This window comes from Artibeus jamaicensis, unplaced genomic scaffold, assembly GCF_021234435.1.
Source record: "Artibeus jamaicensis isolate MK-2021 breed Jamaican fruit bat unplaced genomic scaffold, CSHL_Jam_final contig_1832, whole genome shotgun sequence".
NCBI lineage: Eukaryota > Metazoa > Chordata > Mammalia > Chiroptera > Phyllostomidae > Artibeus > Artibeus jamaicensis.
Window position 1 is genome coordinate 2880796 of NW_026521362.1, and position 6000 is coordinate 2886795.

The window sequence follows — 6000 nt, forward strand, 5'->3', positions numbered from 1 at the left end:
TGTTTAATGTTTTACCTGTTTCACAAAGTTATTGCATCTAATGAGTTCCCAGACAAACCTAGCTTTTTAAATTATGTTTTACTGCAGGGAAGAATTTGTGGCAGTAATTTGTGCAAGTGAGGAGTGAAAGGCTTGGCTCTCTGAGCCCTCCAATGTTTTCACAGTTTCCTGAAACTTTATTTTTCAGATTTACTGAAAAATATGTTAGACTCACACCAGAGGTAAAGGTTAAAAAATAATAAAATAATAACACTTTTCATACAGATAGACTCAAAACTAATATACGTTCCCTCTTTAAACATGTTGACTTAGATGACATATAACATAATTGGGTTGTTGAATTTGTTGAATAGATATAAAGCTATCATTGCTGTGTTTTGTGCTAAGCCAGGTATATCTAACCATTTAAAAGCTGATTTGTTTTTCTTAGGAGGAGAGTAGCCATTATTTCAGGTAATTCAAATGCCAACACTGCTGTGTCTTGTGGCAATAATCAAGTGAGTGCTTGAACTCACAGTGCCAGGACCACAGCAAATATAAATTCAAGGGGACAAAAGTGAGGTGCTGAAGATTAAATATTTAATATCCTGGCCACTAAAACCAAGTAATTTGTTGTTTTATTTTTTAAGAATCATTTGGATTACTAAATGCTTATTTTGATATCACATTGGTGAAAGATGCAAGAATGAATTTTTATAGCCATACAAGCATTTCTGGGTAAGGGGTAAAGTTTTAAAATGTCCACGTGGAACAAGATATGATTGCCTCACCAATAATATTTACCTACCATAACTCATAAAGTTAGCATAAGAGACAACTCACTTGAGAAAGATAGGGAAATAAATTACCTGTATTAAATTAAACAACAAGGCTATGTGAAAGTGGCTCTAATGATTTGGTGGCCTACATAAGCCAACCAACACATAAGCCTGCAAATGCCTCAAGTTAAAAGAAATCAAAACCTAAGGGCAATCAATTACAAGCAGCCAACTAGACTTTGCCAAATAATACAAATACTTAAGCCATAGCTACTCAAACAAACAATTTATTTGTTTTGCTTCTGCCTTTTCTCAGTAACATTCTCTGCCAGTTCCTGTCAGTGGGGCATTCCTGACCACTTCAAGTTTTGCTTGCTCAATTTGCATCACTTTTTTGCTTAAATAAATTATAAAAATTTTAATATGACTGTTTATTTTTTTAACACCTGTAAATTTAAAAGAAACTGAAGAGGATTCTAGTGTTCTTGAGGTGTGATAAAGAAGCAAGAGAAAATTAGAAGAAAGAGGTGGGGTTGCCAAAATTTAGTTTCATGAAATTTCAAAATAATGTGAAGGTGAAATTTGATTCAATGTACTTTATTTCCAAACAGAATGTTTTGAAAAGAATACATACCTGTTGATGAAAATAACTACTGAAGTTTTTCATTGCAGTTAAAATCAAATATCAAGTAACCATTTGACATAGATTAATAGCCTAGAAAATGAACAAGGAAATACATGTATTATCAAGTCCCTACCCTCCCTAAAGTTGTATTGGCTCTTGGTGTAACTTTCTAATTTGCCTGAAGCCATCAGTGAAACTATTTTGGGAACAGTGTTGCTCCTTTTCCAAATGATTCCTATTGATAAGTGAGGTAGCAGTGAAATCCTTAGAACATTGATGTATGGCAGACAACACAGAATTTGGGCCGTGGGGATTTCTACTTACTCATCGGAACATGGGATAAGTCGATTATACTGGGGGAATCTGACAAGACTTTGAGCAGATGTAAAGTAGAAAAGAAGAAATACGCTGACTTAAAAATGCCGAAACATTCTAAAATATTATGATGAAGATAAAAATAAAAGATGAAGAGATTTTGAAGAGGCACAGGTATATGGTCTTTTGAAAACAACACATTCCATTTCAAAGAGTCTTAAGGATGTCCATGACATCAGGGAAAGAAAACGGAAGTCCGTTGTATTTTATTACTTACAGCGTTTTAATCCATGCTTCTGGGGCCTGGGCACAGATGATGTCATTTGATCCTTAAGGTGTTCTAAGCATATGTTAGATGCAATTTCATTTTTTAAATATTTTATTTATTTATTTTTTGAGAGAGGGATGGGAAGGAAAAAGAGTGGGAGAGAAACATCAATGTATGGTTGCCTCTCATGTGTTCCCTACTGGGGACCTGACCTGCAACCCAGGCATGTACCCTGACTGGGAATCAAACCAGCAACCCTTTGTTTCACAGGCCCATGCTCAATCCACTGAGCTACACCAGCCAGGGCTCTCTTCAGCCACTTTTACTAGATGCAATTTCTTTCTAAATAAAATGTAAAATTTTAAAACTTGGTGAAACTAATCAAGTTCTGAGGAAAAGCAACTAACTTATGGATTGTTGGCAAATTTTAAAAGTTATCTGCTTTTATGTAACTTTTATAGGATTCCCACCAACGTACATGATAGCAACCTGATACAATTTTTTTGTCAGTAATCTGCTTTTAACTTTTATATCTAGTTTCAAGAATTGGCACTTAATATATGTTTACTAATGAATAAATAGAGTAAAAAATTAATAATTACATAATACTCTGAGTAAATACTGAGCATTTACCAAATCTTTCATCTTTTTAGCCATATAAACAATATTATTTTAGTTTATAGTATTCTCTAGGAATTGTGTGATAAAGCCTAATAATTTGTTTAGCTAGATCCCAATACACTTTCAAAACTCACGCTTTTAGTTTTCTAGTGGGTGCTCTTATCATTTTTGCAACAGATATTCCATGTATCCACTTTGTAAACCCTAAGTTTTTTCTTCACTTTCTCTTTTTTTCTTAAATGATAATTGGTTAAGAAATCAGCCTCCTAGCTTTGTGTGGTAATATCTGATGTACCAGAGCCTCCCAAATTTTAAAACTACAATCTGCTCAAGCTCACAAAGGAAACTGTTCAATTGAAATTCATTTCTGCTGAAATGAGCTTAGTTAAATATCAGATTGCCCGTCAATAGGGAAATAGCAGAGAAGTCTATAGATAATGATCATTTGCTTCTTTAGAAAAGATCCCAAATCACCATTTCATACATATTAATAAGTGTCATATTGACATTGAGAAGGAGAAGAGTTTGCCACCCTAAAATGAGCCTTTATTAGGATATTAATTACTTTTTTTTTTTTAAGAAACAAAAGACTAAAAAAAGAAAAAAGACTTTTACCTGCCTGTTACTTGCCTAAAGGAATTTAGATAGAAAAGTCTGCTTCAAGGGAGGGAACTGTTTCTTCAGCAACATTATATAAACTGGTAGACAGGGAGGAACCCAGTGTTTGTTATTAGATCCCTCTCAGTGGCCCATTGTGTCCGAGTGGCCCAGCAAGAATTTGTTTGCCCTTTCTCATTTACCTGTGAATTTCCCTACATTTTCTTGGAAGTCCAGAGTACTACCCCCTTCTCTCTTTAGTTCAAGATGGTATGTAGGCTTCACCTGCCAGATTTGTCTCCTAGGGTCCCATATTTTTAGGGAGACCCTGTACATACATATGTAATAAATTTGGTTATTTCTCCTTATTTTCTCCTATTACTCTGTCTCATGTTAATTTAATTATTAGACCACCCAGAATAATTTAGGAGGTCAGAAGAAAGTTTTTCTTTTCTATAACATCCACATGACTAAATATATAGATTTCTGTTGTGGTTTAGCTTTGCAAGGTTTACTTGATTATATATACTATGTCCTGGTAAAGCATCTCTGCTTCTATATATTCTGGTACCATGTCCTTTTGTTAAGAACTACAAAACTTGTTTAATCTTCCTGGGCTTAATTTATAATCTCTGCAAGTGGATATGAGATTGAAGGAGACAATTAGCCTGCTGAAGAAATGGAAATGCACTTTGGAATAGACGGACGCCAGTTTATCCACAAACACCACAGTTAGTTGGCAAACGACAGGATGTAAATCTTAGTGCAAATGATAACTCTGCCATTGAGAGAGAAACAGAGACAGAACCTGAGTGAGGATATGGCCTGGGTTTATTTGTTCGAAAACCTGCCCCTATGCCGACAGCCGTGATATAAACAGATTTAGAGTGCATCAAAAATAATTTATAGGGCTACACAGACAATTTTCTACTCTAATCAATAGTTTTGATATGACCTAAACAAAAGTTTCCTGTTCTTTTTTCTTAATTAAAAACGCTATGAATTTTACCTCTGCTGAAGTGCCGCTTTCGCTTCTCCCATCTTTTTTATGCTGACGTAATTCAGAAGGTAGACTGCAGAAATATCAATCCTACCTTTCTGTGGATAACTTTTCTTCTCATTGCATAGACTGCAATAACTACTTTTTTAGGTATTTTATTTGTTTTGGAATAAAATGTGAAGTGCTCAGCTAAGAAATGGTAAAAATAAATAGCATAAGAGAAAATTTTTACTCTCTCTGACAGAGATGGTAATCAATACTTTTTTTAATTTTTAAAGACTTTATTATTTTTAGAGAGGGGGAAGAAAAGGAGAAAGAGGGAAAGAAACATCAATGTGTGCTTGCCTTTCACATGTCCCCTACTGGGGACCTGGCCCACAACCCAGGCATGTGCCCTGACTGGGAATCAAACCAATAACCCTTCGGAATGTAGGCTGGCACTCAATCCACTGAGCCACACCAGCCAGGGATGTGTTGGTAATCAATATTAAATCTTGTCTCTTGAGTTCTGTGAATAGCATTGCTATCCTCAAACCATGCCTATGATTCTATAACCAACCAGAATAGAGAGAATAATTTTTTAGTGAAGAAAAAAATATTTTTTCTTCAAGAGGTTAATAGTTCCACAAACAAAGAAGCAGACCTTTATCAGTTTCAGAGTTCTTATAACTATTTGCCCCAAATGATCTTCCCCTTTTCACTTTAGTGCCTTACACAAGGCAAGGGGAGATCAGTGATGAAGGGCTCAGGCGTGCTGAAAGAGGAATGTGCTTTGCCTCACGGAGAAGGCACAAGGTACGGTTCTTGGAAGACACTATGTAAAGAAGTAGCATGATCTTCCTCCTTAGCAATATAGCCCTTTGGAATTCTTACACCTGTATTTCTCTCGCTGGTGACACTAGAAGACCCCCTGCATACAATAGGGAGAACGATGTCTAATTCACAGGGCTGTTAAGGAGATTCGGTGAAATATTGCACATGAAGTATACCTAGTCTAAAGTTTGGCAAATACGATGAGCTGAATATGTAGACATATTTTTCCTTACCTCTAAATATTCAAAACTCTCTCTACATCTTGACTTACTTCCCTAAATCCAAATTTTATTAAATAAATACATGAGTTTAAGGGACTACATAAATTTCCATGCCCTTCCTCTAAATTATCCAGTTACTCAGGATCAAAATTTTAAATTAGTATAAACCATACCAAATCTTATATCCACTTATGAAAGAATATGTGAGCAATATCTTCATATCTGATTGGAAAAGGTGTTATTTTACTGAAGAAAACAGATACAATTTGAACAACCTATGATTTTTTATTTCAATTCAATCATTTGCTAAGGATTGTGATGACCTTGAGGATTTTTAGAAACTGAATAACAGAAGTAGACTCTGTGACCCCCATCATATAAAACATTATGATAGGTAAACTTTTGTTTTCTTTCATACACTCTCAAATAACAAGGCTATAAAGAGGTGTAAAACTGGTGTCAGATTGTTTTTCTAGGTGTCTGGAAATCATGTACAGATTACTCCCACATGGTTCATTCGTAAGAGCAATAAAGCCAATTACTACTTTCCAAAGCAAAAAATTTTAAATATCTACAAGTTAGATCTTTAGAAATCTTCCACTGAAGGAGGGAGTGTGCCCTATGTAATGATTCAGAAACTAAGACAGACTAAGGCTCTGCCACCTTGAATACATGTCTCCCAAGGTCACTTGGGCACTGAAATCAAACAAGCACAGAGAGAAAGAGCCCGAATGATTATATGAGAGGTTTTTATAGGCCAGTCTTAGTCACATATATCACTT